Here is a 21042-nt window from a genome sequence, read left to right as displayed (position 1 = left end):
TGTCATGTTGCCCCGCATCTCGAATTAACAAGATAAATAGGGATACCATGGGATCTACTATTTGCTGTGTAGGTCAGAGCAAAGGGAGCAAATGTTCTCACCCCCTACGACGTGAGCGCGCTTTGAGCCGGCACATATCCTGGGTGGGACACCCCTTTGTTTATTCATTTTTTAAAGTTCTAACAATGTTCAGAATCCAAAATTTGGAAAAACATCTTCGGAATTTCAAAACAAGCTCCAATTTTTCAAAAAAATTATAATGAAACTACAAAAATCATAAATTTGAAAACGGTGTTCCAATTTTTTTTAAATGTACATGGATTTGGAATAATGTCCTGGATTTTCAAAAAAATCAATACTTAAAAAATGTTCAAAATTTTAAAAATGTATGGATCCAAAAGTATTTCATGAATTTGATAAAATCTTTCAAATTTGAAAGTTGTTCACGAATTTCCAAGACGTTTCAATTTCAAAATATATTCATGAATGCGAAGAAAGTCTTAGTTTTCAAACGTTCTTTAGGAACATAAAAAGTTAATAATTTTAATGAGCCAAATTTAAAAACAAATGGTCACTAATTTGTAATGTTTTTCAGAATTTTAAAAAGTATAATCCAATTTAAAAATGTTCTCTCACCTGAAAATATGGTCTTCAATTTGATTTTTTTCTTATTTCAAAATTGTTCTTGAATTTGATACTAAATAAAATATAATTTTTAAAATTAAAAAGCAAAAGGGAAGTTAAACAAGGTGAAAAAACAGGAGAAATGCACAAATAATCTGTGTGGGAAGATTCTAGAACCTTCCCAAAACAGGAGAGGGGGGGGGGGGGGTACAACGACCTATGTGCAAATTAGGATCTGCCGAATTCTAGCGCATCACCCTGGCAGTTTTGCTACTAGTCTTTCTTCCGCTTGCTCTTGTGTAGTTTCCTGGCCCAATTCTTAGCTATTTTTTCTTCCTCTTGCTCCTGCGCATTTCTCTGCAGTGAGTTTATTTTCCAATGTTGTCCATCTCCCCCTTCTATTTGTTTAATTGTGCTTTTATTTTTTCTTCCTATTTTTATTTCCATTTAATTTTTCTTTGGTCATTTCACTTTTTTAAGTTTTCTTCAAAGAAAATATAATGGACACATTTCTCTATTTCTAATGGACGAGTTGGTTGAATAGTCCCACCACTTTCAACCGGCTTATTTTCGTCCCCTCCCTCCACCCCCACCGGTTTAGTTTCGCGTCACCCTCTCATAGAACGAAAAAACTGAACGGATTAGAACTTTCCATGCTGATGCAAGTTATTTATTAATGTCTTTATGTAAAAAAAATCAATCACAATCAATCACTAAGTATCAAATCTAAATTAATTAATCTTCATAACGTTTGCTTCCTTCCGCATCACGTCCATAACTTTTCTTCCTTGTTTTGGCGGAAACTGTTTGGTAGCAGAGATTATGAAGCTTCCTATGACAGTAATAATAGGAAATATTCTTTTTCTTGATGATTCGTTTCCATGCATGATGATAGTAAATTAGGCCAACATTCACCACTATTTATTACCGTCATCAATCGTATCCATTCCCGCCAGTTTTAAGGGAATCCTCCCGACGCGTGCACACTCCTCGCGTCCTCGCGCTGCCATTCTCTTCTTCTCTCTGATCTCCTCGCCCTGCCCGACGACGCCGACTCCTCAGCGCCTCGGGCGACGCCCGCGAGTCCTCGGTGCCCCGCCATTGCCGTCACATCTGAGGCACATAGGGGCCAGAACTTGCGCCGACGCCGCCGCTCAACCCCCTCCCTGCCGCAACATCAATCGAGATCTCAACAACTACCTCGACATCGACATGATCTATTGCCGGCTTGCCGCGGGCTACACCCTCCTGTTGGGGAACGTAGTAATTTCAAAAAAATTCCTACGCACACGCAAGATCATGGTGATGCATAGCAATGAGCGGGGAGAGTGAGTCCACGTACCCTCGTAGACCGAAAGCGGAAGCGTTAGCACAACACGGTTGATGTAGTCGTTCTTCTTCAAGATCCGACCGATCCAAGTACCGAACGTACGGCACCTCCGAGTTCAGCACACGTTCAGCTCGATGACGTCCCGCGAACTCCGATCCAGCGGAGCTTCACGGGAGAGTTCCGTCAGCACGACGGCGTGGTGACGGTGATGATGTTGCTACCGACGCAGGGCTTCGCCTAAGCACCGCTACGATATGACCGAGGTGGAATATGGTGGAGGGGGGCACCGCACATGGCTGGAATAGATCAACAGACCAACTTGTGTATATTGGGGTGCCCCCTGCCCCCGTATATAAAGGAGCTAAGGGGGAGGCAGCTGTCGGTGTCAAAACCGGCGGATCTCGGGTAGGGGGTCCCGAACTGTGTGTCTAAGGCTAATGGTAACAGGAGGCTGGGGACACGATGTTTACCCAGGTTCGGGCCCTCTCGATGGAGGTAATACCCTACTTCCTGCTTGATTGATCTTGATGATATGAGTATTACAAGAGTTGATCTACCACGAGATCATAGAGGCTAAACCCTAGAGGCTAGCCTATGATTATGATTGTTGTCGTCCTATGAACTAAACCCTCCGGTTTATATAGACACCGGAGGGAGCTAGGGTTACACAGAGTCGATTACAGAGAAGGAGATCTACATATCCGAATCGCCAAGCTTGCCTTCCACGCAAAGGAGAATCCCATCCAGACACGGGACGAAGTCTTCAATCTTGTATCTTCATAGTCCAACAGTCCGGCCAAAGTATATAGTCCGGCTGTCCAAATACCCCCTAATCCAGGACTCCCTCAGAACGATGAGTCCAGCGCGCAGATTGTCTTCGGCATTGCAAGGCGGGTTCCTCTCCAAATCCAGAGTACCTATTGTAGCGAACAATGTTCGGCTTCCCATTAATGTTGTACTCCTCGGCTTCTGTGCTTCAATAATGGCTATATCCACGTGCCGAATGAATACGAGAAGTCGGGGCATTTTTACATTTGCCACCCTGACCCCGTAAGCAAACCGTCTATTTGAAGAGACGGGGATCCTCAGATCCAAATCACACCATCTTCCCCCAGCAAGCATTCAACAGAGCGCGTCCGGAAAAAACCATTCCATCATGGCCGGCCGCCGCAGCTCCTCCTCTCGCACCCTTAACTCTAAGCTAGGCGGTTGGGAAAAGTGTTCTATCCCCTATAGCCATTTCGTAGAGTTGCAGACCCAGGGGTTTCTTCCACCTGCATACATGGTCCCCGTCCGAGCCGGACTAGCCACCTATAATGGCGGGGAGCAAGCAGAGAGCTTTCCTAACCCATCTCAGGGGGAGCGGGTATGCCTTGTCCCATATTTACTGAGGGGACTCGGGTTTCCAATCCACCTGTTCCTCCGCGGGCTCCTGGAGTTGTATGGCCTCCAGCTACATAATTTAACCCCTGCCTTTGTACTGCACATCGCAGGTTATGTTGCCCTCTGCGAGCTATTTCTAGGCTGTGAGGCTCATTTTGAGCTATGGAAGAGGCTATTCTGCCTCGTCCCTCGTAATCAGGAGGGATCTATATATTGTTGGGGAACGTAGTAATTTCAAAAAATTTCCTACGCACACGCAAGATCATGGTGATGGCATAGCAACGAGAGGGGAGAGTGTTGTCTACGTACCCTCGTAGACCGTTAAGCGGAAGCGTTATGACAACCGGTTGATGTAGTCGTACGTCTTCACGAATCGACCGATCCAAGCACCGAACGTACGGCACCTCCGTGTTCAGCACACGTTCAGCTCGATGACGTTCCTCGGGCTCCAATCCAACTAAGCGTCGGGGATGAGTTCCGTCAGCACGACGGCGTGGTGACGATGATGATGTTCTACCGGCGCAGGGCTTCGCCTAAACTCCGCGACGATATGACCGAGGTGGAATATGGTGGAGGGGGGCACCGCACACGGCTAAGGAACAATCCGCAGATCAACTTGTGTCTCTATGCGGTGCCCCCTCCCCCGTATATAAAGGGGGAGAGGAGGAGGGGGCCGGCCTAAGGGGAGGCGCGCCCTAGGAGGGGGAAACCTACTCCAAGTAGGTTTGCCCCCTCCCTTTCCTATTCCAAGGAGGGGGGAAGGAAGGAGTGGGAGAGGGGGAAGGCAAGGGGGGCGCCGCCCCCCCCTTCCTTGTCCTATTCGGACTCAAGGGGAGGGGCGCGCCTCTTGCCCTGGCCGGCCCCTCTCTCTATCCACTAGGGCCCATCAAGGCCCATTACTTCCCGGGGGGGGGGGGGGTCCGGTAACCCTCCGGTACTCTGGTTTTTCTCCGAAAACACCCGGAACACTTTCGGTGTCCGAATATAGTCATCCAATATATCAATCTTTATGTCTCGACCATTTCGAGACTCCTCGTCATGTCCGTGATCACATCCGGGACTCTGAACAACCTTCGGTACATCAAAACTTATAAACTCATAATAAAACTGCCATCGTAACGTTAAGCGTGCGGACCCTACGGGTTTGAGAACTATGTAGACATGACCTAGAACTATTCTCGATCAGTAACCAATAGCAGAACCTGGATGTTCATATTGGTTCCCACATATTCTACGAAGATCTTTATCGGTCAAACCGCATAACAACATACGTTGTTCCCTTTGTCATCGGTATGTTACTTGCCCGGGATTCGATCGTCGGTATCCAATACCTAGTTCAATCTCGTTACCGGCAAGTCTCTTTACTCGTTCCGTAATACATCATCTCATAACTAACTCATTAGTTACAATGCTTGCAAGGCTTAGGTGATGAGTATTACCGAGAGTGCCCAGAGATACCTCTCCGACAATCGGAGTGACAAAACCTAATCTCAAATTATGCCAACTCAACATGTACCTTTGGAGACACCTGTAGAGCACCTTTATAATCACCCAATTACGTTGTGACGTTTGGTAGCACACAAAGTGTTCCTCCGGTAAACGGGAGTTGCACAATCTCATAGTCGCAGGAACTTTGTATAAGTCATGAAGAAAGCAATAGCAACATACTAAACGATCAAGTGCTAAGCTAAAGGAATGGGTCAAGTCAATCACATCATTCTCCTAATGATGTGATCCCATTAATCAAATGACAACACATGCCTATGGTTAGGAAACATAACCATCTTTGATCAATGAGCTAGTCAAGTAGAGGCATACTAGTGACACTCTGTTTGTCTATGTATTCACACATGTATTATGTTTCCGGTTAATACAATTCTAGCATGAATAATAAACATTTATCATGATATAAGGAAATAAATAATAACTTTATTATTGCCTCTAGGGCATATTTCCTTCAGTCTCCCACTTGCACTAGAGTCAATAATCTAGTTCACATCGCCATGTGATTTAACATCAATAGTTCACATCTATATGTGGTTAACACCCATAGTTCACATCGACATGTGACCAACACCCAAAGGGTTTACTAGAGTCAGTAATCTAGTTCACATCGCTATGTGATTAACACCCAAAGAGTACTAAGGTGTGATCATGTTTTGCTTGTGAGATAATTTTAGTCAACGGGTCTGTCACATTCAGAGCCGTAAGTATTTTGCAAATTTCTATGTCTACAATGCTCTGCACGGAGATACTCTAGCTAATTGCTCCCACTTTCAATATGTATCCAGATTGAGACTCAGAGTCATCTAGATTAGTGTTAAAACTTGCATCGATGTAACCTTTTACGACGAACCTTTTTTTTCACTTCCATAATCGAGAAACATATCCTTATTCCACTAAGGATAATTTTGACCGCTGTCCATTGATCTACTCCTAGATCACTATTGCACTCCCTTGTCAAGCTTAGTGGTAGGGTATGCAATAGATCTGGTACACAGCATGACATACTTTATAGAACCTATGGCTGATGCATAGGGAATGACTTTCATTCTCTTTCTATCTTCTACCGTGGTCGGGTTTTGAGTCTTACTCAATCTCACACCTTGTAACACAGGCAAGAACTCTTTCTTTGACTGTTCCATTTTGAACTACTTCAAAATCTTGTCAAGGTATGTATTCATTGAAAAACTTATCAAGCGTCTTGATCTATCTCTATAGATCTTGATGCTCAATATGTAAGCAGCTTCACCGAGGTCTTTCTTTGAAAAACTCCTTTCAAACACTCCTTTATGCTTTGCAGAATAATTCTACATTATTTCCGATCAACAATATGTCATTCACATATACTTATCAGAAAGGCTGTAGTGCTCCCACTCACTTTCTTGTAAATACAGGCCTTTCCAAAAGTCTGTATAAAACCATATGCTTTGATCAACACATCAAAGCGTATATTCCAACTCCGAGATGCTTGCACCAGTCCATTGATGGATCGCTGGAGCTTGTTGCACATTTTGTTAGCACCTTTAGGATTGACAAAATCTTCTGGTTGCATCATATACAACTCTTCTTTAAGAAAACCATTAAGGAATGCAGTTTTGACATCCATTTGCCAGATTTCATAAAATGTGGCAATTGCTAACATGATTCGGAAAAACTTTTAAGCATCGATACGAGTGAGAAAATCTCATTGTATTCAACATCTTGAACTTTGTCAAAAACCTTTTTCGACAAGTATAGCTTTGTAGATAGTAACACTACTATCAGCATCTGTCTTCCTCTTGAAGATCCATTTATTTAACATGGCTTGCTGATCATCGAGCAAGTCAATCAAAGTCCATACTTTGTTCTCATACATGGATCATATCTCAGATTTTATGGCCTCAAGCCATTTCACGGAATCTGGGCTCATCATCGCTTCCTCATAGTTCGTAGGTTTATCATGGTCTAGTAACATGACTTCTAGAATAGGATTACCGTACCACTCTGGTGCGGATCTTACTCTGGTTGACCTACGAGGTTTTGGTAGTAACTTGATCTTGAAGTTTCATGATCATCATCATTAGCTTCCTCACTAATTGGTGTAGGCATCACTGGAACTGATTTTAGTGATGAACTAGTTTCCAATTCGGGAGAAGGTACAAATTACCTTATTAAGCTCTACTTTCCTCCCACTCACTTCTTTCGAGAGAAACTCCTTCTCTAGAAAGGATCCATTCTTAGCAATGAATGTTTTGCCTTTGGATCTGTGATAGAAGGAGTACCCAACAGATTACTTTGGGTATTCTATGAAGACGCACTTTTCCGATTTGGGTTCGAACTTATCAGGTTGAAAACCTTTTTCACATAAGCATCGTAACTCCAAACTTTAAGAAACGACGGCTTAGGTTTACTGCTAAACCATAGTTCATACGGTGACGTCTCAATGGATTTAATGGTGCCCTGTTTAACGTGAATGCAGCTGTCTCTAATGCATAACCCCAAAATGATATTGGTAAATTGGTAAGAGACATCATTGATCGCACCATATCAAATAAAGTGCAGTTATGACGTTCGGACACACCATTACGTTATGGTGTTCCATGTGGCGTGAGCTGTGAAACTATTCCACATTGTTTTATATGAAGGCCAAACTCGTAACTCAAATATTTTCCTCCACGATCAGATCGTAGAAATTTTATTTTCTTGTTACGATGATTCTCCACTTCACTCTGAAATTCGTTGAACTTCTCAAATGTTTCAGACTTGTGCTTCATTAAGTAGATATACCCATATCTGCTCAAATCATCTTGTGAAGGTCAGAAAATAACGATACTTGCCACGAGCATCAACACTCATTGGATCACATACATCGGTATGTATTATTTCCAACAAGTCAGTAGCTCGTTTCCATTGTTCCTAAGAACGGAGTTTTAGTCATCTTGCCCAAAAGGCACGGTTCGCAAGTATCAAATGATTCATAACCAAGTGATTCCAAAAATCCATCTTTATGGAGTTTCTTCATGCGCTTTACACCGATATGACCCAAACGGCAGTGCCACAAATAAGTTGCACTATCATTATTAACTTTGCATCTTTTGGCATCAATATTATGAATATGTGTATCACTACGATCGAGATCCAACAAACTATTTTCATTGGGTGTATGACCATTTGAAGGTTTTATTCATGTAAACAGAACAACAATTATTCTCTGACTTTAAATGAATAACCGTATTGCAATGAACATGATCAAATCATATTCATGCTCAACGCAAACGCCAAATAACATTTATTTAGGTTTAACACTAATCCCGAAAGTATAGGGAGTGTGCGATGATGATCATATCAATCTTGGAACCACTTCCAACACACATTGTCACTTCACCCTCAACTAGTTTCTGTTTATTCTGTAACTCCTGTTTCGAGTTACTAATCTTAGCAACCGAACAAGTATCAAATACTCAGGGGTTACTATAAACACTAGTAAGGTACACATCAATAACATGTATATCAAATATACCCTTGTTCACTTTGCCATCCTTCTTATCCACCAAATATTCAAGGCATTTCCGCTTCTAGTGACCATTTCCTTTGCAGTATAATCACTCAGTTTCAGGCTTCGGTCCAGCTTTGGGCTTCTTCGCGGGAGTGACAACTTGCTTGCCATTCTGCTTGAAGTTCCCTTTCTTTCCCATTGCCCTTTTCTTGAAACTAGTGGTCTTGTCAATCATCAACACTTGATGCTCTTTCTTGATTTCTACCTTCATCGATTTCAGCATCATGAAGAGCTCGGGAATCGTTTTCGTCATCCCTTTATAGTTCATCATGAAGTTCTACTAACTTGGTGGTGGTGACTAGAGAATTCTGTCAATCACTATCTTATCTGGAAGATTAACTCCCACATGATTCAAGCGATTGTAGTACCCAGACAATCTGAGCACATGCTCACTAGTTGAGCGATTCTCCTCCATCTTTTAGCTATAGAACTTGTTGGAGACTTCATATCTCTCAACTCGGGTATTTTCTTGAAATATTAACTTCAACTCCTGGAACATCTCATATGGTCCATGACGTTCAAAACATCTTTGAAGTCCCGATTCTAAGCCGTTAAGCATGGTGCACTAAACTATCAAGTAGTCATCATATTGAGCTAGCCAAACGTTCATAACGTCTGCGTCTGCTCCTGCAATAGGTCTGTCACCTAGCGGTGCATTAAGGACATAATTCTTCTGTGCAGCAATGAGGATAAACCTCAGATCACGGATCTAATCCGCATCATTGCTACTAACATCTTTCAACATAATTTTCTCTAGGAACATATCAAAATAAACATATGAAAGCAACAATGCGAGCTATTGATCTACAACATAATTTGCAAAATACTACCAGGACTAAGTTCATGATAAATTTAAGTTCAATTAATCATATTACTTAAGAACTCCCACTTAGACAGACATCTCTCGAGTCATCTAAGTGATCACGTGATCCAAATCAACTAAACCATAACCGATCATCACGTGAGATGGAGTAGTTTTCAATGGTGAACATCACTATGTTGATCATATCTACTATATGATTCACGCTCGACCTTTCGATCTCCGTGTTTCGAGGCCATATCTGCATATGCTAGGCTCGTCAAGTTTAACCTGAGTATTCCGCATGTGCAAAACTGGCTTGCACCCGTTGTAGATGGACGTAGAGCTTATCACACCCGATCATCATGTGGTGTCTGGGCACGACGAACTTTGGCAATGGTGCATACTCAGGGAGAACACTTCTTGATAATTAGTGAGAGATCATCTTAAAATGCTACCGTCAATCAAAGCAAGATAAGATGTATAATAGATAAACATCATATGCAATCAATATAAGTGATATGATATGGCCATCATCATCCTGTGCTTGTGATCTCCATCTCCAGAGCACTGTCATGATCACCATCGTCACCGGCGCGACACCTTGATCTCCATCGTAGCATCATTGTCGTCTCGGCAACTATTGCTTCTACGACTATCGCTACCGCTTAGTGATAAAGTAAAGCAATTACAGGGCGTTTGCATTTCATACAATAAAGCGACAACCATATGGCTCCTGCCAGTTGCCGATAACTCGGTTACAAAACATGATCATCTCATACAATAAAATATAGCATCACGTCTTGACCATATCACATCACAACATGCCCTGCAAAAACAAGTTAGACGTCCTCTACTTTGTTGTTGCAAATTTTATGTGGCTGCTACGGGCTGAGCAAGAACCGTTCTTACCTACGCATCAAAACCACAACGATAGTTTGTCAAGTTAGTGCTGTTTTAACCTTCGCAAGGACCGGGCGTAGCCACACTCGGTTCAACTAAAGTGAGAGAGACAGACACCCGCCAGTCACCTTTAAGCACGAGTGCTCGTAACGGTGAAACTAGTCTCGCGTAAGCGTACGCGTAATGTCGGTTCGGGCCGCTTCATCTCACAATGCCGCTGAACCAAAGTATGACATGCTGGTAAGCAGTATGACTTATATCGCCCACAACTCACTTGTGTTCTACTCGTGCATATGACATCTACGCATAAAACCTAGGCTCGGATGCCACTGTTGGGGAACGTAGTAATTTCAAAAAAATTCCTACGCACACGCAAGATCATGGTGATGGCATAGCAATGAGAGGGGAGAGTGTTGTCTACGTACCCTCGTAGACCGTTAAGCGGAAGCGTTATGAAAACGCGGTTGATGTAGTCGTACGTCTTCACGAATCGACCGATCCAAGCACTGAACGTACGGCACCTCCGTGTTCAGCACATGTTCAGCTCGATGATGTTCCCCGGGCTCCAATCCAACTAAGCATCGGGGATGAGTTCCGTCAGCACGACGGCGTGGTGACGATGATGATGTTCTACCGGCGCAGGGCTTCGCTAAACTCCGCGACGATATGACCGAGGTGGAATATGGTGGAGGGGGGCACCGCACACGGCTAAGGAACGATCCGCAGATCAACTTGTGTCTCTATGCGGTGCCCCCTCCCCCGTATATAAAGGGGGAGAGGAGGAGGGGGCCGGCCTAAGGGGAGGCGTGCCCTAGGAGGGGGAAACCTACTCCAAGTAGGTTTGCCCCCTCCCTTTCCTATTCCAAGGAGGGGGGAAGGAAGGAGTGGGAGAGGGGGAAGGCAAGGGGGGCGCCCCCGCCTTCCTTGTCCTATTCGGACTCAAGGGGAGGGGGCGCGCCTCTTGCCCTGGCCGGCCCCTCTCTCTCTCTCCACTAGGGCCCATCAAGGCCCATTACTTCCCGGGGGGGGGGGTCCGGTAACCCTCCGGTACTTCGGTTTTTCTCCGAAAACACCCGGAACACTTCCGGTGTCCGAATATAGTCATCCAATATATCAATCTTTATGTCTCGACCATTTCGAGACTCCTCGTCATGTCCGTGATCACATCCGGGACTCCGAACAACCTTCGGTACATCAAAACTTATAAACTCATAATAAAACTGTCATCGTAACGTTAAGCGTGCGGACCCTACGGGTTCGAGAACTATGTAGACATGACCTAGAACTATTCTCGATCAATAACCAATAGCGGAACCTGGATGTTCATATTGGTTCCCACATATTCTACGAAGATCTTTATCGGTCAAACCGCATAACAACATACGTTGTTCCCTTTGTCATCGATATGTTACTTGCCCGAGATTCGATCGTCGGTATCCAATACCTAGTTCAATCTCGTTACCGGCAAGTCTCTTTACTCGTTCCGTAATACATCATCTCATAACTAACTCATTAGTTACAATGCTTGCAAGGCTTAGGTGATGAGTATTACCGAGAGGGCCCAGAGATACCTCTCTGACAATCGGAGTGACAAAACCTAATCTCGAATTATGCCAAGTCAACATGTACCTTTGGAGACACATGTAGAGCACCTTTATAATCACCCAATTACGTTGTGACGTTTGGTAGCACACAAAGTGTTCCTCCGGTAAACGGGAGTTGCACAATCTCATAGTTGCAGGAACTTTGTATAAGTCATGAAGAAAGCAATAGCAACATACTAAACGATCAAGTGCTAAGCTAACGGAATGGGTCAAGTCAATCACATCATTCTCCTAATGATGTGATCCCATTAATCAAATGACAACACATGCCTATGGTTAAGAAACATAACCATCTTTGATCAATGAGCTAGTCAAGTAGAGGCATACTAGTGACACTCTGTTTGTCTATGTATTCACACATGTATTATGTTTCCGGTTAATACAATTCTAGCATGAATAATAAACATTTATCATGATATAAGGAAATAAATAATAACTTTATTATTGCCTCTAGGGCATATTTCCTTCATATATCAAGTGGGCGGAGCCAAAATATGGCGTGTCGCCTAGTCTGGATACTTGTCCGGCACTCCAAAGAAGGCATCCGAAGACAGGCCTTCGGAGTGGTTTTATATAGAGGACGTTCCCCTTCTGGACCCAATCCGGATGGGCCTTCCCGAGTTTACTAATGCTCCACTGAAGAAACGCCAAAGTTGGCGCCCTCGGAGCCCCCAAGAGGAAGTTAACAGAGAAGTCCTCTACCTGATGGGCAGGATAAAAATACTGGCCCAATCAGGACTGACAATAATCGATGTTATGTCAATATGCTTAATGCGGGAGGTGCAGCCACTTGAATATCGGGGGAAACCCATGTGGCACTTCAACGGAGAAGACGATGCCACCCACTGCGGTCGTAAAGGTCTGGACCCCGCCACCGCTCTGGCGAGAATATTGTTCGATTTGTACAAAGGAGAAGAAGAGGAGTTCCTCCACATCAAGCCACGGGATGGATTTTCTATGTACAACCCCCCAAGCCGGGTAAGATGTCATCCTTTACTCAACTCTATTTATTCTTGCATCCCTTGTCACAATTAGTTACCTTGCTATTTCAAAGCAGGAACTGAAAAATGCCGTGAAAGAGTTCAACAGCCCATCTCCGCAGCCAGAGGATCCTAGCCGGGCTCTCGACCCCGGATGAAGAAGATCCAGATATATCTGTGGAGCTTGTCGATGGGAAATTTTACCAGGCAAGCTGTGACGGCACCTTGGTGGCCATCATCGCCGATCATCCCGGACTGCTCCCTGTATCACACGTAAGTAAAGCCGAAATCCTAATCTCCGAGAAGGATTCCTTCTTTATGCCATACCTTATGCACATATATTGTACTTTTATAGAAACGGCTATCGGGATGCCGTGCCGAGCCCCTGGGGGCTCATCAGCAAAAGGCACCCAGGCCAGGCAGGCTTAAGAGGAAGGCGGTTAGGATTGAGATGCCGTCGCAGAGGTATAATTTAAAACCTGCTCCGTGATTATCATCTTTGAAATGTAACATCGTCCATTATGTCCTGGCAGAAAGAGTAGTCGCCGGACTATATCTGGACACCCTGCCGGCCATGCCTCCACCAGCCGGATTCCAGAACCGGCCTCACAAGTGGAGGCTAATGCGGGGACAACGCTGAATCGTCCTCCTATGGAGGATGCGGACATGTTCTCCACTACGAATTCCAAAGTGGAGAGTGCCATGAATCACCGGCGCAGACGGGCCGTACTCCGCGATGGTATTTTTTCCGAAGAGGCGTTCAATGCCTTCAACTCAGGAGACGCATACATCCGCGCTGCTCAAGATGGACTCGCCAGAGCGACGGACCAGTATGCAAAGGATATACGGGTAAGAAAATTTGATAAGCATGTATATCAGTAGCCCCTGAGACTTGAAACAGTTGGCACAACTGATTTAAGGATCATTGTATGCATAGGTTCTTGTAGGGAAGAATACCCATTTATCTCAAGAGCTAGAGAAATGCAAGGCCACTACAGGAAACTGCTAGTTTGCCGTCTGGGCATAACAGACGGCAAAGACGTAAATCCAGACGGCAAAGAGTTTGCCGTCAGGAAGTAGACGGCAAAGTCATACGGCAAAGATTAATCGGCAAAGAATACTTTGCCGTCTGCTTTTTTTCCCTGACGGCAAAGACTTTGCCGTCAGTCTATATTTTTGCCGCCAGTCTGCGGAAAGTAGACGGCAAAACATTGCACCAGACGGAACGGACGGTCTAACGGCCGGCGTCAAGTGTTTTGCCGTCTACCGGCCGTCCAACCAGACGGCAAAGTCTATTATCTTTGCCGTCAACTATCAGTTTTGGCAGACGGGAAAGAGGCATACTTTGCCGTCTATCACTGTACTCCCAGTGGGCAAAATAGCAGGACTTTGCCGTCTGGTGCTCCTTTCCCAGTCGGCAAAGACTTATATTTCGCCGTCAGTTGGTGCTAGCCCAGACGGCAAAACTATACCTCTTTGCCGTCAACCTGCCTGTTGGCAAGACGGCAAAATGCCAACGGAAGCACAGGCTGGTGACATGTGGCATCTTTGCCGTCTGTCACTTGACGGCAAAGCTCCTTTTTTTTAAATCAGAAATTAAACAGTTTAATACACAGTATAGAACCATAACAGCACAGAACCATAACAGGACAGCATAGTTCCATAGCAAATATAAGCAACAATGAACAAATATAAGAACGAAGTTCCATAGCATATATATAGTCGCAGGACAAAGTTCCATAGCATATATATAGTCCCAGGACAAAGTTCCATAGCATATAGTCCCCAAACAAAGTTCCATAGCATATATATAGTCCCAAAACAAAGTTCCATAGCATATATATAGTCCCGGGACAAAGTTCCATAGCATATAGTCCCAAAACAAAGTTCCACAGCATATAATACACAATGAACAAAGATGGCATCACTACGTAAGATTTGGCACTACAACAAACGCCTTCATGTCCATGTCGTAGTCCAAAGAGCATCCAGGTGGCAACCTACAAGATTGAATGGTGTGTGTCAAATAACGTGCTTGAAATCATCAATATGCCAAATAGACAAAAGAAAGTACTTCGACACTACAAAATAAATAGTGATCCATATTCCATAGTGAGTTTCCAAATAAAAAGCTTCTAGTACATATGGAGTTTCTTGAACACTTATCCAATTTTGAACATGCTAATTTAACACTAGATCTTTACTGATAAGTCTGATCTTTAAATGGTTCAAACGGTCTCTACTTACAAGTTTCTAAATCATGGAGATCTTCAAATGGTCTCTAAATCATGAAAATAAGTAGCTACTTGTCTCTAAATCATGAATATCTTCAAGTGTTCTCTAAATCATGAAAATAAATAGCTTCAAGAATGCATATATTTAATTAAGATCATGGTTGAAATTGTTCAAATGGATTATAGTTTGAAACAGTTCAAATGGTCTCTACTTGTCTCTACTTATAAGTTTGATCTTTAAATGGTTCAAACGGTCTCTATCTTACAAGTTTCTAAATCATGGAGATCTTCAAATGGTCTCTAAATCATGAAAATAAGTAGCTACTTGTCTCTAAATCATGAATATCTTCAAGTCTTCTCTAAATCATGAAAATAAATAGCTTCAAGAATGCATATATTTAATTAAGATCATGGTTGAAATTGTTCAAATGGATTATAGTTTGAAACAGTTCAAATGGTCTCTACTTGTCTCTACTTATAAGTTTGATCTTTAAATGGTTCAAACAGTCTCTATCTTACAAGTTTCTAAATCATGGAGATCTTCAAATGGTCTCTAAATCATGAAAATAAGTAGCTACTTGTCTCTAAATCATGAATATCTTCAAGTGTTCTCTAAATCATGAAAATAAATAGCTTCAAGAATGCATATATTTAATTAAGATCATGGTTGAAATTGTTCAAATGGATTATAGTTTGAAACGGTTCAAATGGTCTCTACTTGTCTCTACTTATAAGTTTGATCTTTAAATGGTTCAAACGGTCTCTACTTACAAGTTTCTAAATCATGGAGATCTTCAAATGGTCTCTAAATCATGAAAATAAGTAGCTACTTGTCTCTAAATCATGAATATCTTCAAGTGTTCTCTAAATCATGAAAATAAATAGCTTCAAGAATGCATATAGTTAATTAAGATCATGGTTGAAATTGTTCAAATGGATTATAGTTTGAAACGGTTCAAATGGTATCTACTTGTCTCTACTTATAAGTTTGATCTTCAAGAATCAAGATAGCTACTTGTTTCTACGTTGACAAATTTGAGACCTACGTAAATGAGATATGTATGCACTAACCATACTCGATCTCAAACATTCGGAGAACCACCAAGGTTGTTGTCGCTTGGGCCTCGTGCATGTGAAGATCCATCAGCATTAGATCCATGGCCTGATTGAGGCATCTGCATAGCGAGCATACCATTCTGGGTACAATAAGCCTGCAAATTATGTTTGAGTGAAGATTAAGTACTGGTAGTAGAAGATTATGATTGAGTGAAGATTATGTATGTGTTTGGCAATTAAGGACCTAACCGCAAACATTGCAAAGCATTGACTAGTTTGTGCCAACACCGCCTGCTCCACCGCTTGCTGCATCCTCTCATCAGCCAGTCGCCTCTCCTCCGCCCTCTCCTCTGCCGCCACTCGCCTCTCCTCCTCCCTCTCCTCTGCCGCCACTCGCCTCTCCTCCGCCAGTCGGGCCTGCAAAATATGGCATGGCAATTGCATCTTCAATCCAACAGTAAGTAAGAAACAAACATATATAGAAGGACTTGTATAGAATACCTCCATCTCAACCATAGCTGGAGTCGAGCGTTTATATGTAGAAGATTTTGAGATACGTAACCGAGCTTTGTATTCAGGGAGAGAGCTATGGGAGGAGCTAGGGAACATGCCTCCTGCAATTGCTTCCTTGCCATGTAATTAGTACAAATACAAGATTATAGTTTAAATAAATAAGCATAAGTTCAAACAATTGTCGCAATGAGAATTACGAATGCAATTGTAGTACAAATACATTATAGTTCAAACAAATAAGCATAAGTTCAAACAATTGTCGCAATGAGAATTATCAATGCAATTGTAGTACAAATACATTATAGTTCAAACAAATAAGCATAAGTTCAAAAAACATACGCAATGAGAATTACCAGGCAATTATAGTACAAAAACTACATTATACTTCAAATAGATAAGCATAAGTTCAAAAATATTACAAATTCAACATTACAACATGTTTGAGATCATCTGGGTCATGGTAAAGCAACTAGTACAAAATCAAGATTACAGTTCAACACTACGACTAAAAATAGTCGGGATCATCTGGATCACAATCCGTCTCTTCTTCAAGGTCAGTTCTAGCCTCATCATCAGTATCATATGTGTCGTCAAGGATGTTGTCCTCATGTTAACCGTCATCGTCACCTTCATCGGCAATTCCTAGACGTAACCGTTCAAACATTGAGAGGTCTTCCACGTTTGTAACCTCTTCTTCTTCCTCTTCGACTTCTTCTTCTTCACTGTCAATGTGTACTTCCATGCGTGGATGGATGTTGAGACGGCCTCTGGGCCCATGTTCTTCTTGGAAGAATTCTCCATCATATGTATCAGGGTCAATGTGAGGTTGATAATCCTCTTCACTGGGGGAAGGATGTTTACGATGTGGCGGCACATCGTACACGACATCCCAACCCTTAAGGTACTTCTTTTGGCATGCATACTTGAGATAAAAAACTTGTGTCGCCTGTTGAGCCACAATATAGACATCTTCACATTCTAATTTGATGTCTTGTCGAATTTTGACTTGCCCAATATCATCCCTCCGCCTAACCTTCTCCGGATCAAACCAATGGCATTTGAAGACAACGACTTTTGGAGGATTTGCCCCAAAGTAATGCAGTTCATATATTTCATCAAGTCTTCCATAATACTCAACTCCATTGCAAATAGCCGACACTCCCGTGTTCCTTGATTTTAGAACGTCCCGACGTTCCTCGTTCCCATGTGTGCGGAAGCGATACCCATTGATGTCGTATTTATCAAATGTACCGACCTTATAGTCAAACCCATTAGCAACTTGTTTCAACTCTTTGTCCAATATCGACGTACCCTACAAGTTTAAGAGAGAAGGATAGGTGTATTAGTCGCACGTAATACCAACTTCAAGTGTTCCAAGAAGTATACCTTACCTTTTCTCTGAACCAAGAAATGAAACCATAATTGCCGTCTCCTTCACCAGCAAGAAGCTCATACTCTTCAAGTGAATCACGTTCGACCCCTCCATTCGAGAATTGGGCAATGAATTCACTGCCCAATGAGAAATGAGCGGAGTTAAGAGAGAAACATGTGAGTAAATGTTACATAATGTACCAACACTTACTCAATGTATGGCCGCACTTCTTGAAGGTTGGTGAGGATATACAACGTAAGCGATTTCCACTCTTTCGGATCCAAATGCTTTGAACCAGAAGCACCCACAGGTCCGAGTTTCCCTTTCAAGAGGCTGAGCTTGGATTCATGTTTAGGGTCGCCAGTATTGTATCGAGACTTTGCATTATGCAAGCTTTGAATATTGGCCGCATAGCGTGATGTCGTGAAGTTTGTAATCTCCTCTGCCAAGAATGCCTCGGCTATGGAGGCTTCAATTCTACATTTATTTCTACATTTAGCTCGAAGAGTCTTCTGCATTCTCTCAAGTCCATAGCACCAACGATTCTGCATAGGGCCACCCATTCTTGCCTCGGAAGGGAGGTGTAAAATCATATGTTCCATCGGATTAAAGAATCCTGGTGGAAAGATCTTCTCTAGCTTGCAGAGCAACTTGGGGGCCCGTTCTTCCATCTCATCTATCATAGTAGGAGATACTTCTTTAGCACAAAGAACACGAAAGAAATAGCTAAGCTCTGCCAATACTTCCCAATCATCCTCAGGGATATAGCCTCAAATCATCACCGGCATTAACCGCTCAAGCCATATGTGCCAATCATGACTCTTCATCCTGTTGAGCTTCAATTTATCAAGATTCACTGCCCTCATAAGGTTCGCTGCATACGCATCAGGGAACAACAAAGTTTTGAACCACATGAGTATCTCCATCTTTTGTTCCCTAGTAAGAACAAACCTCGCCTTTGGCGTCCTCTAGTTTTTCTTGCCCTCGGGTTGTCGCAAGTTTTGTTCGGGTCTATGACATAGCTTCATTACATCAAGTCTAGCCTTAGTATTATCCTTCGTCTTCTCAGCAATGTTGAACAATGTGCCAAAAATGGCCTCGGTGATATTTTTTTCAGTGTGCATTACATCAATATTATGTGGAAGCTCGAGCTGGTGGAAGTAGGGGAGATCCCATAAGCATGGCTTATGAGTCCACGCGTGTTCTTCGTTATATCCCAAGAAATACCCTGGACGTTTGGGATCAGGCTGGAGAGCATTTAGTTGATCACGAACTTGTTCACCCGTCATCTCAGGTGGTGCCGAGTGTTCAACGACTTCACCTTTCATGAAGTTCTTCTTGTCTTTTCTGAATGGATGGTCAAGACGCAAATGTTGTCTATGAAAATCGAAGCAAGAATACTTGCGACCATGCTGCAACCAACGACACTTCATGCTTGCCTTGCACCTTGGGCATGGGAACCTCCCATGCACAGACCACCCCATGAAAAGTGAATACGCCGGTAAGTCATGAAATGAGTACTGGTACCAAACATGCATTGTGAAGTTCTTTTTGCTAGCAGCGTCGTATGTCCGTATCCCGTTCACCCAAGCTTCTTTCAACTCATCTACCAGTGGTTGCATGTACACACTTATATTCTTCCCTGGATACTTGGGTCTTGGAATTATCAACGACAGGAACATGTGCTTGCCGTTGCATTATGGCGCCGGGGGGGGGGGGGGAGGTTGAGGGGAACAACAAACACGGGCCAACAACTATATGTCTTTGACACCATACCAAACGGATTGAACCCATCGAGTCCGATGGCAACTCATGCATTCTTTGCCTCTTTTGCTTTCTCATGATGTATGCGATCGAAACTCTTCCAAGCTTGGGCACAAGACAGATGTATCAGCATCGGTCTCCCATGATCATCTTTGTCGTGTCTTATCCCATATTTGTGCCATGTCATCTGTTTGGCTGTATCTTCGTTCAAGTAAAGGCGTTGAATTCTTGGCAAGATTGTAAAATATCGAAGAACATTTGCGGGGACTTTGCTCTGCTTCTTCGTACCATCACTGAGGTCTCTCTCGACATACCTAGAGGCTTTGCACTTGGTGCAATACGTGTCATCGGCATACTCTTTCGTAAATAAGACACATCCATTTGGACAAGCATGTATCTGCTCATAGGACATCTTAAGTGCACGAAGGATTTTCTTCGCTTCATACCAACTTGTAGCCAGTTTGTGACCTTCGGGGAGAGAGCGACCCCAAGATGTCACCATCGAATTAAAGCAATCTCTGCTCATGTTGAACTGGGTCTTTATAGACATTGCTTGTGCAATGGCATCCAACTGACATTGGTTTGTGTGGTCGTGAAGAGGTTGTTGTGAGGAATTCAGCATTTCTAAGAAGGCCCTCGCAGACTCCTCCGGTTCTTCCTCTGATCCCTCTTCACGTGCATCGTTGAAGTCAGCTATGATGTCAACTATCCCAGTACCATTGTTGTCGGTTCGCCGATGCACCACCTCCTCTCTGCTACGTTCAGGCTCGCCATGAAGGGTCCACCGGGTATACCCACGCTTAAACCCATGCTTCTGTAGGTGCACACACATCGTCTTCTTCGACTGCTCTGTGCCGTTGCGACACTTCAAGTAGGGGCACCAACTTTTTCTTTGGCCTCTAGCAAATGCTGCCTCCACAAATTCGTTGGTCTTCGTCACCCATTCAGTGGTCATGCCAGCCTGACTAGGGTGTCCAGTGTACATCCACTCACGATCATCCATACTGGTACTTGCACTAATAGTAGGGGCACCAAATTCATATTCATCAAGATATGTATAATGTAATTAAGACTAGATACACACCTAATTACCATTGTCATATTATTTACGCCATGATTTTAATTTTTTACCATACAAAAGGGAAACGTGCATCCATGGATTGAATCCTATCTCTAATAGGTAAAGATGGGTCCTAATCCCACCCGAGTACATGTAGATTGGGTTCGTTTCCCGTGCTCTACTCCGGTCCTCGGCAAAATTTCGGCAGCACCTCCCCGCTGTTCTCTAGATACACGTCTCGACAACAAGCCGAGAGAATGTGCACCCGGAGAACAACGAGGTGGCGCTGACAAAATTTTGCCGAGGACCGAAGTAGAGCACGGGAAACGAAACCCAATCTACACGTACTCGGGCTGTCCATGGATAACATGGACAATTCGAA

This window comes from Triticum aestivum, chromosome 1B, assembly GCF_018294505.1.
Source record: "Triticum aestivum cultivar Chinese Spring chromosome 1B, IWGSC CS RefSeq v2.1, whole genome shotgun sequence".
In the NCBI taxonomy this organism is placed as follows: Eukaryota; Viridiplantae; Streptophyta; class Magnoliopsida; order Poales; family Poaceae; genus Triticum; species Triticum aestivum.
This window is presented reverse-complemented; position numbering follows the sequence as displayed.